Raw genomic sequence first — 12,681 nt, 5'->3', positions numbered from 1 at the left:
CAGACAGCCGTCGTATAGCTGGAATATTGCTGAGTGCGGCGTTAAACAACAAATGAACAAAAATCATTTCTGGTGTCCCCCGCCGTGATATTGATGGAATATTACAAAAAGCAGTGCAAAACCATACTCACTCACTCAATATCCGTTTTTTTTGGAATAGGTCTTCAGGAACCCATGCTTGCCGTCAAAGACAACTATGCTAGTCGTAAGAGGCGACTAACGGGATCGGGTGGTCAGGCTCGGTGACTTGGTTGATGCATGTCATCGTATCTCAATTGGATCGATGCTCATGATGTCAATCACTGGATTGTCTGATCCAGACTCGATTATTTCTAGACCGCCGTCAAATAGCTGGAATAATGCTGAGTTCGGTGTTAAACAACAAACAAACAATGTGGCCGCGAAATATGAAAAGGACTCTAAGATGTCATGGATGCGTTGAGGAAGACTGCGATTGATGATGATTAGTAGCCAGTAGCCTCCCGGGAAAATCGCTGTCCAAATTGCCTTACCAAGAAAAGATTTGTGCTATCCAAGGTAAGGCAAACGTTAGAAAGCTGAAAATTATGAGTGGATAGAATCGTTAGCACAAGACCTGGAGGCGAAGTTTCTCGATTCCGGGGATGGTATAAACTTGACCTTTGTAGTTCAAAAGGGGGCGGTGATAACTTCACGTCAGAGATGTGGACCTACGCCAGTGTAGGCGTCTTGAAAGATGATTACTGACAAAGGAGGGGATATATCTGGGATACTTGACTGTCTGAAATACATGCTAGATGTCAGTCACCTTGCATAGAAATACGTATGGGGAGATATGGGAAAAGATATGAATCATTACATGATAAAGAGTCAGTGCTCATACTTGGACTTAAAGGACGGTAAAAAGTGGATCACCCAGGTAGTTTCCTCGCAAAGGTTGATTTCTAGGGTGGTTCAGATCAATACGACTGCACCCAAGTAACCATGATCAGTGTTGTGCTGTACTACCTATACTTGTAGCATAAAAAGCTACCTTTTGCTGCAGCAAAGAGCCCTGAGATATTTCAAACCTTCAGTTCGGCAGCGTGTTGCCTAACGAAAGTGCGGTATAAAGTGAGGGTTTATAGCCCACATAGAGACTGATTGTGTACAGTTCAGTGGAAGAATGTGCAGGAGCTCTGGCTAAGTTGATTTCTGTGTTGCAGATGATGTCTTGCCGACTTGAGGGACACTAAAAGTTGATCACCCCAGGCAGTTTCCTCGCAAAGGTTGACCTCATGAGTGCGTACTGATCTTTATTACTTGCCAGATCACCCGTTGAAGAGATCATCGGTTTAATAAACATACAGCTGTATCACACATTGTGTAAGACCAAAGCCCGTGTTAATGTACTGCAGGAACAAGATTCGCGAACAAATATTGAAATCTCTGAACATCCCAGGGCTTATTCAACGACAACGAACCAAGTCAGCGAGCCTGACCACCCGATCCCATTAGTCGCCTCTTTCATACCCATTTGAATATGATTACACACCCATAGTAATATGATAACATACCATAGGAAAGAAGCCCATCTATAAAAGGTACCATACACCGAATATTAACAGGAATCTAATCCTTCGGTAGAGAAGCTCCAATTGCTTCCATTGCCAATAGCTTGCGTTTGCTACCCATTTGAATATAACGACGATATACATTACTCCTCCTGAATCTAACATCTTGGATCTGCCGCCCGGTAAACCCTATTTCAAACACCCAACTAGCTCCCCCCTTTCTGAAAGTATGGCCTGTCAATACGTCACTCACGCCCCTTTCCTGTAAAATATGATTTATAACTCCAATAAAAATGTCATAAGACAAGGCATTATGTTGCTTATCACACACTAGTTGTATTATTAGGTGCACGTGTTTATGTCACAGTAACAAGGTCCGCATGACACATTATCTCAGTTGAGTAGACAGTTGTTCATGCTGTCAGTCACTGGACTGTCTGGTCCAGATTCGATTATTTACAACCACCCTCATATAGCTGGAATATTCTAGGTCAGCGTTAAACAGAAAACTCAAAACACACTTTATTTGTTGGATGTTTTATCATCAAATCTTCATCCTCGGCAAAATTGTAACATCCAGGCCCCTACCCATTAGAATAAAAGAACACAAGACATCTCAGCCATCTCCGACCACACCCAAACCCACCCCGATCACAACATCCAGTGGAACAACATCAAGATCCTGGCCAACAACCAATCAGACTACAAAATCAGGAAATTCCTAGAAGCCATCTACATCAAAAGGATCCAACCAGCAATGCACAGAGACCAAGGCTATTACATCCCGCCTGCTTACCATCACCTAATTGCTAAATCCCTTTGTCCATCCAATTAATCCAGTGGCTTCCATCATCTCCATCAGTCTGCTTGTTTACTCTGCTTGTTTACTCTGTGTTCATTGGGTCATCCACTGGCTTATAATTATCTTAATCACCTCTCTGTGTCCATCAACTAGTCACTGTATAAACTTAGATGTCAATAAGTGTATATATACCTATGTTGTTCAGCCCTATCTATCGGCCTTAGGCGTATTCTTAATCAAAACGGAACTAATAAAACGCATCTAAAAACATAATAACCTACCAAATCAAAATCACATAAACAAACAAACATCCACCATACCCAGCTCCCTTAGTTCTCCTCCCCAACCCCATTGGCATCTATTTCAAATCTCAAAATTCCCAAATTATATTTAAGCAACCCCTAAAGCCCCCTCTTAGGGTTGCACAGACCACCTTCGCACCTTTTGGAAACACATAAAATGGCCTGGCCGGGCCCGTGTGCGAAATACGCATCAGTCGGAAAGCGCACGTTAAATCTCCAAAGTAAGTAAGTAAGTAAGCCCTATCTATCACTTGCTTGATAAAGGTGTTAGGATCTACACCGAAACGTCGCACTAATTGTAATAAAGAAGTTGTTCATCCATAGAACTTGTCTTTCTTCATCACACTAACTTCTAAATGGCACTCAAAGAAATTTGTAGTTGTACAATTGATAATGCCATCAAGTCATTTTGCATATGAGCAAGTCCGTGTTGTGTTTTCCGTATTACAGCTAAAGAAAGGGCAACACCCTATTTGTGTCACAATATACCAACACCCAAGTCAGACTAAAACATTCCATGTACCCCACTTAGTTCACAGAGTGAAACTATAACTGTTAATAATTCGGACCAAGTACGATACACGGGTATACATTTTCTCCTGAAATGTTTTTACATGTCTGTGATGTCACGTGTACGTAGCCTCTTAGTGCTGAGGTAGGTGTGTAGAGACAATGCAGGATTCAGGAACTGAAGATATTACACTGCTATGTTCTTCAAACCAGCTAGGATAATTCAGTGTTTCTGAAGCAATGTTTTACAAGTGACTTGACGAGAGTTTCCTTGGGTGTAAACAATGATGTACAGAATGTTTGTCTGTGAATGACAGATGTATGTTGCACGAGTCACTCTGTCCACACCCGGTCACATGGTACATTGAGACTTGAATAATACACTGGGGGTCGTATACAGAAATATATACATAGGGAATTAGTTGAAACCAAAGGGAAACAGCTTTCTGGTCATTGGTTAGATATTCACATGTATTAGCCATGTGTGGGCTGGTGTTTAAATCTAACTTTGGTTAGACATTTTGCATTTCTTAACTTGGTACAGACGATCAGTTGAACCATGATACTGTCAGTCTAAGTTGGTACAAAATCTACATACAGTAAAGTAAGTTTGTAACGAACCAGCGGATATAACGAACTGTTTTTTAGGTCCCGTACAGTTGCTGTATATATGCTGTATATATGCTAATAATGAACTACGGTTATATCGAACTAAAATTTGTGGTCCCCTTGAGTCCGTTATAACCGTAGTTTACTGTACAAGAAACAGTGCAGGCGTTGGTCAAAGTGGCATTACATACTTGAGGCCTATGTACATATCCAATCTGCCATGTGGCTACTTCAATAAGTGCAGCACTAAAGGAGTGGAGGACATCGGGGAAGTTTTGAAGTTGTTTGAAGTTGAAAGAATACGAACACAGGGGACTTTTTATGGATAAAATTATTCTTTGTGACGACGTTTCAGAGCTACTTCTTGTCCCTTCATCAGGTGAATGCTGAGTAACTACATGGAGTTAATATACATATGTATGACAATACTTTTACACAAGGTGGAATAAATGTACAAAAATAACAATATAATGACGACGCCAATGATGTTTACAGGAGAGAAGCCAATTACAGTGAAGGTCTAGTGATTGACCTGGACGTAACAAGAAGGAGCCGACAATGGTAACACTAACACTCACTCACTAATACAGGAGAGAAGCCAATTACAGTGAAGGTCTAGTGATTGGCCTGGACGTAACAAGAAGGAGCCCACAATGGTAACACTAACACTCACTCACTAATACAGGAGAGAAGCCAATTACAGTGAAGGTCTAGTGATTGGCCTGGACGTAACAAGAAGGAGCCGACAATGGTAACACTAACACTCACTAATACAGGAGAGAAGCCAATTACAGTGAAGGTCTAGTGATTGGCCTGGACGTAACAAGAAGGAGCCCACAATGGTAACACTAACACTCACTCACTAATACAGGAGAGAAGCCAATTACAGTGAAGGTCTAGTGATTGGCCTGGACGTAACAAGAAGGAGCCCACAATGGTAACACTAACACTCACTCACTAATACAGGAGAGAAGCCAATTACAGTGAAGGTCTAGTGATTGGCCTGGACGTAACAAGAAGGAGCCGACAATGGTAACACTAACACTCACTAATACAGGAGAGAAGCCAATTACAGTGAAGGTCTAGTGATTGGCCTGGACGTAACAGGAAGGAGTCGACAATGGTAACACTAACACTCACTAATACAGGAGAGAAGCCAATTACAGTGAAGGTCTAGTGATTGGCCTGGACGTAACAAGACGGAGCCGACAATGGTAACACTAACACTCACTCACTAATACAGGAGAAAAGCTAATTACAGTGAAGGTCTAGTGATTGGCCTGGACGTAACAAGAAGGAGCCGACTATGGTAACACTAACACTCACTCACTAATACAGGAGAGAAGCCAATTACAGTGAAGGTCTAGTGATTGGCCTGGACGTAACAAGAAGGAGCCGACAATGGTAACACTAACACTCACTCACTAATACAGGAGAGAAGCCAATAACAGTGAAGGTCTAGTGATTGGCCTGGACGTAACAAGAAGGAGCCGACAATGGTAACACTAACACTCACTCACTAATACAGGAGAGAAGCCAATTACAGTGAAGGTTTAGTGATTGGCCTGGACGTAACAAGAAGGAGCCGACAATGGTAACACTAACACTCTCTCACTAGTACAGGAGAGAAGCCAATTACAGTGAAGGTCTAGTGATTGGCCTGGACGTAACAAGACGGAGCCGACAATGGTAACACTAACACTCACTCACTAATACAGGAGAGAAGCCAATTACAGTGAAGGTCTAGTGATTGGCCTGGACGTAACAAGACGGAGCCGACAATGGTAACACTAACACTCACTCACTAATACAGGAGAGAAGCCAATTACAGTGAAGGTCTAGTGATTGGCCTGGACGTAACAAGAAGGAGTCGACAATGGTAACACTAACACTCACTCGCTAATACAGGAGAGAAGCCAATTACAGTGAAGGTCTAGTGATTGGCCTGGACGTAACAAGACGGAGTCGACAATGGTAACACTAACACTCGCTAATACAGGAGAGAAGCCAATTACAGTGAAGGTCTAGTGATTGGCCTGGACGTAACAAGAAGGAGCCTACAATGGTAACACTAACAGTGTGGCAATCAAGATGTACATTTGTAGTTGATGATGTCACAAATGGACTTTTTGACTCATACCTTTCACAGGTACCATTATCAAGGAACATTTAAGTTTGTGTTTTACTGAAGAGCTGATTCATCATTTGTCTGTTTCATAGAATTGTATTCGTTTTATGACAACATCTAAATATTCATGTTGCAAGTTGGCATTTTCTTCTCAGTGTGGTTAAAATATCCAATTTCACAAGAGCAGGCGAATTAACTTGGAACTGCATGGAACAAGACCCACCTTGTTCCACTTTGAGTTGCCCCGTGGCGTAGTACGTACGAAACGGGATAGCACAATACCTCCGGTGGTCCACACAAGGTCGGGAGTCTGAACCTGTTTAATGGCTACAGTAATGTAGGTGCCTCACTCACTCACTCACTATTGGCTACAGTAATATAGGCCCCTCACTGACTAACTCACTCACTAAGGGCTACAGTAATGTAGCCCCCCTCACTCACTCACTAATGTCTTCAGTAATATAGGCCACTCACTCACTCACTCAGTAAGGGCTTCAGTAATGTAGCCCCCCTCACTCACTCACTAAAGGCTCACTCACTCACCAACTCACTCACTCACTCACTCACTCACTAATGACTACAGTAATGTAGACAACTCACTCACACAAACAACGACCACTCCTGAATCATGCATATCTACTTTTCTTCGGACACATCATAGGATGGTTTTTGGATGGACAGGGTTGACTATTGATGAAATCAAACAAGCAACTAAATAGATGGCGACCTCTTAAAGTATACTTTGATGAAGATATAAGCAAAATGGTGGATACAGAAGCTGTCACAGTGGGGTAAAGATCAATACAGTTGCTTGTTAATATCATACAACTCATTACCCGGGAAGGACAACGTGCCATACAAAATAAGGCAATCTTGGCGACCTCTGACTTTGTCATATCGATGCCGGTGTCGTAGACTGGCAAGTGGCATGGTATGAGGGCTATTTGTTGGTACACTGAATGAGTGAAACATGAATAAACCTTAGAGCTTTGATAAAAGCATCTGTGTTTTTATTGATACATTCTGTTTCAAACACTGAACTATTCTTGTCTCCAGAAAAGTAAAGTAGAGTAGTTTTATTAATAAAAATGACATACGGAAATAGATCAAGGCAAATTATCCAATCAATTAAATTAGCCACAGAAGTGATATTAGTATTTATATCAATTAACCTATCACCACCTGTCAATATAACAACATGATTGACAACAAGTCAAAAAGTGTGAAATGACAAATCATTTGCAAAATGTTTTACTGTGCATTTGACTATTATATACAGATCTCAACACGTTTAGCAATTACAAATGTATCACTAACTTTTGGCATACACAATGATGGATGAAATATGTCACTCATTCACAGTGTGAAAAACATTACTATCTCCATACCTGTAACATGGCATGTTATTAGAAATATAAAGATTAAATGACAAAATATAAGTTGATGACATTCTCTTGCTTGCATTTTGGTGTGTGTGCTGTTAACTCCGCTCTTGTGACAGGTTCAATACTACTTGCTCACACTTGTTTCTGATAAAATGCAACATCGTCAGCTGATATCATGACGTCTTTGAGAGGCATTTAGAAGTTGGAGTACGAAGTAATATAGAAGTTGTCCATCCATCCTTAGGTAAGGCGGTTGAAGGCGTATATTTCCGCCTTGTGGACAACAGCCGCAACTTCAAAGGAAAGATGTATCACATTTGGCAGCCTGACCACACTATTGGGTCATTTCAAGCTCAATTTCTTCGTCATTTGGTTGTGCGGCATAGGCATAAAAAGACCGTGAGATGTAACTTACAAATGATACAATTCTTCGCTCATATACAGCTATTTATATATAAATGTTGACTATGGGAAACTGGGATTTCCCTCGTCCTTGAAATTAAATCACGAAATATCGCGATTATTATCTGCATGTGTGTTAATACTTATAAAGAGAAAACAAGCCAATCCCCCGTAAAAAATATTACTTACAGTGATGTAAAAAAAATCAAAAGGCGCTTTTCAAGAAACAGCCATTTTGCTGGCGACAAACATTTGATCACGTGATTACTATCTGGGTAAGCCTCGGCAGTCATGTGACTATATTGAGGCTATATTTAGCAACGCATCCGGCTGACATTCATTACCAGTCCGTGTCATGTGGATATAGTATTTGCAAAGCGCTGTAAGTGAATGAGTGAGTATGGTTTTATGCCGCTTTTAGCAACATTCCAGCAATATCACGGCGGGGGACATCAGAAATGGGCTTGACACATTGAACCATTGTGGGGAATCGAACTCGGATCTTCGGCGTGACGAGCGAACGCTTTAACCACTAAGCTACCCCACCGCTCATAAGCGCTATGAGCATTCGTCGTCACTCGCCCCTTTCCGTAACCTGCAAGAAGACTCGTCCCCTTATCGATGAATGTTATGTGCGAAAATACGACAAACCAATCAGAATGCGTGTATGACTTAAAGTACTTCGGTCAAAGAATCCCTTTAGAACAATATTTGATTTTACATATGTCTTGCATTTAAAAATATATCCATGATACATTTAAAGGTGTTCAACAATACTGTATAATAATGTAAGTCCCGATGTGTTTTACTCCGAATAGCATCAGGAATATATATGATATATGGAGGAAATATACGTGAATTCTTTTAGCTATGCCCGTTTGCGCTTAGACGGAACCCAGTCGCAAAGATGCCCACGAGAGGGGCACGAGTCGCTATTCTGCTTGTCCCGGAATAACACGAGTTGGTCACGAATGCGCTATAAGTTCACTGCTAAATATAACCACTCGCAGCCCCTGACTGCTGATTCTTTGAGGATTGTGTGTCAGGGTAGGTACCCAATACCTGATACTTGTCGAAATAACGGCTACAACGGTCATCGAGTGTCTTTCTCGGTCATGATTGCATGTTGTTTTGTGCACCGATGACGTTGATAGCAGCTTCTATATTCAGTGTTGGTTTGTCAGGTCCAGAATCAATGTAAACGTTTGTGTCATGACACGTGGTACAGCTTGGGTATTGCCGGCGATTTCGCCATACACTCACTCACTCACTCACCCACTGTAGCGGGATAGCGACTTTAATATTACTGTTCCATGACCTTCACGGCATGTGAGTGAGTGTGGTTCAACGCCGCTTTGAACACCTCTCCAGGTATATTTCGGAGAAGTAACGTGATGTGGGGCAAGCCGGAAGTGCTGCAGGTCTTACACGTTTACCCCTTTGGTGAAATCCACGAACACTGGCATAGTGGTAACAAACCTAGAAACATAATATTGGCGAACCACCCACTATCACAGGCACGCAATTTCGCACAAGTATAGGCAACAGGGTTCGTACTCACTCACTCACTCACTCACCCAACCACCCACCCTACCACCCATCCACTCACTCGCTCACTCACTCACTCAGATCTTTGTTTAGCGGTAGCAAGAACTAAGATCTGATTTTAATAATATTGATGAAGATTCGGGCTAGCATTAGTCTTCAGCATCCATATTTGTGAGATCACTGATAGTATTGGGTGGTCAGGCTCGCTGACTTGGTTGATGCATGTCATCGTGTCCCAATTACGTAGATCGATGTTCATGATGTCAGTCACTAGATTGTCTGGTCCAGACTCAATTATTTACCGCCGTCATATAGCTGGAATATTGCTGAGAGCAGCATTAAACAACAAACAAACAAACAAGCATATTTTCACAACAATGTACCACGAACATGCACTGTGCAGTATTTTTTTGTTGTGATTAAATTTAAATTTAACACGTATAAATTTAAAGTCACATCACGACCTACTTTAGAATTCAGCACCAGAAATTTCACAAACATGCCACATCCTATCACGTAATTTGCAAAATTTTGTTGCAAGTCTATATAGCTGAAATATCGCTGAATGCGGCGTTAAACAACAAACAAAACTCTCCTGCACACTATTTAACTCATTATTGTTCGCTCTTTCACAAAAACATTTTGTTTTGTTTACCTACATTGTGTGCCACAGCATCAACGCAAAATACTTTGTACGAACATTAAATATTCTACTTGGCACAATGAACATCGCCATGTCGGCCCGCCCTATTTATTTCAGTAGATAACTCGATAAGATTGTGTCTCCCGGCATGTATGTAATTCTATACTTATCACCGTCGTGGGTATTGTTGCATAACTACGTGGCTTGGCGTTAAGCTTGAATGACTCATACAGAAAACCGAGTTTCACATGTTATCATTAACTATGACAATAGCACAATGACATTTCAAACGCTGAAACCACGACATGGATCAGATGTTTCCACCCGGCACATCAACCGCCTAGCCCACGAAACACTTCTCTGTCATGGCGGACCCTGTACTCACCACATGAACACACACAACGTCATCTGTCAACACCCAGAAGCCATGACTGTCCTCGAGGTAGGAACACGCTAATATGCGAGTTAAATTTTTGAAATATTTCAATAACGCTGAATTCCGATGTCTAATACTCGTTATCCGGTATCCCAGCTTAAAATATTACGGGCGTGTCACTGCAATGTATTCTCGCAGGACAAAAATATACTACTCAATAGAAGTTAATTCTTTCATAGTCTTTCATCTGTCATGCTCTCAAATAATCGAGCGGTCCTTATCTTCGTTTGAGTAGTATACATGTAATAATCGCCTGCATACGTGTTAAGTTGCAATATGTTTGCTTAACAAGATCATACCGATTGATAACTTTACCATTTGAATTCAGACTTCATTGTCTTCGGGATCTGGAAATACTTTTTAGGACAATGGCACTTTATGGCCACGGTTAATTCCTTACCGACTCTATGACCTTAAAATACATCTCTTATCTAGAAGTGTGGATAGCTCGACGTAATTTAGATAGTTATCCTCTCTGAGATTGTATTGTATGTAAGGTTTATTCCAAACGCTTTAGTTTCGGTTTAGTTAGTCGTATGATGGGTACCGGGAAGTATGACCTATAGTGTTACAGTTGCATGACTGTGTCAAAGAGTAATAAATATATTCCTGTAGTGTTTATATGGAATCATTTGCAATGCGTCAACATGTTTTTCTTTCATTTTCCTCAAGGGAATTCGTACATATTCACAATCATTGGTGTGTTACGATGCAGTTTCGTGTTCCTTATTGATATGACCTTGAGGGTACAGACCATTTGTGATGTCGTAAAAAAAACCTCACGATCAGGGTTGTAGGAAGTCTAGTGGTTGTTGCGAAGACTTTGGTTCGATTCTGGAATGTGATAGTTGGAATGTGTGAATGGATGCCTGGTTAGAAACAGGCCTAGAATTGCTCTCTTGTTACTCCCATAAGGTCCAGCAAGCCTTGAAACTCCCCATCCCGAAACGTCTCGAACGATCGAGCCTCTCATGTTTGTAAACTACCAGGGGAGGTAACTCTAAATTCCAATACCTGCCACCGAAGCTGTTCAAATCTGATCACGACAGCAATTGATATTTTTTTACAATCAGTTCAATCATTGGCTGCCACTGATAATTACTACAAATATTTTACATTTTATTGTTAATAGTGATACTAAAACTACATACATACAACAATGTATGTAGGTGGAATGTAGATATAAAGCAAAACAAATTCCTGATGAGGCAACCGTCCCGGGATGTTCAGAGGCTGTCTCCCCCCGATTTTATTTCTATTTGAAGCCGAATCGAAATTACATTCATTGCTCCGTTCGGTCAGAATAGACCGGAAATCAATTGCATAAATGTTCGAATCGAATTTACCAAGAATTATGCGAGTCTCCTTCACATAAAAACTGCCAAACTGAATAGAAGTGTGGTTAGAAGATTATGCCCTTAGTGCCAACCCCGTCTTGCAATGGTGCGTCACGCTGTCTCGAGTAATGATGTAATTAATGTCCCGGAAAGAGTGCAGATCGGGTTTGGGGGCGTACACTGCCGTAGGAGGAACTATTGTCTGACAAAATGCAAAATCGTCAGCTGATATCATGACTTCTTTGAGAAGTTGAAGTACGAAGTAATATAGAAGTTGTCCAACCATCCTTATTCAGCTGATACCCTAGTTTCCTGCATATGCAATAAAGGCAAATTGATTATATACTAGTATATGTAAAGACTATTTAAACATATATGTATAATCATTTAGTAGTTTGATGCCACGTATTAACGTGATTAATTTGGGTGAGCGATCAAGCAGTAACTGTTCGCCAGAATAAACAACGTTTACACTTTACACATGGGATTTCTGTTCCAGACAGGATATGTTTTCAGTCATTGCTGTAGAACACCAAACTTGTTTGTATGAAAGTAGCAGCCGAACAATAAATTTTATGACGCATTTCGTTCAGAAGATCAAACATGTCCAGTGAGCAATAAATTGCTTTTGTAAAACCTCAGGACAAATTGTAGATTTATGAATATTCCCAGGCTCCGGAAGAGCATATTAAGAGCATAAAGAGATACATATTTCTGCACAGAGTTGTGTCCCTTTGATCACCTGTCAAACCACACCCTGTCCCTTGTAAACTATGAATACAATTTCACCTGCATGGGTGTACAGCATTGTTTTCCTTGAACATCGCTACGGCAAAGATTTCCTTATCTCCTATGTGTCTGGGATATGACTGATAGAGAGTGTATTGTGAGAATTGAGTTGAATCTTGTTACTATCATACTCAACTCAATACCACAGATTGTGGAAATAACAGATACAAATTAGTACATTTACTGAACTCAACCAGTTCTCACAGAATCCACACATTATTATATCCACTGTAGATCACCGAACGCTGGTGGTATTTT

Source organism: Haliotis rufescens, unplaced genomic scaffold (assembly GCF_023055435.1).
Source record: "Haliotis rufescens isolate VD_foot unplaced genomic scaffold, xgHalRufe1.0.p SCAF_44, whole genome shotgun sequence".
NCBI classification, from domain to species: Eukaryota; Metazoa; Mollusca; class Gastropoda; order Lepetellida; family Haliotidae; genus Haliotis; species Haliotis rufescens.
The sequence above is the reverse complement of the archived record's forward strand: the minus strand, read 5'-3'. Positions refer to the sequence as shown.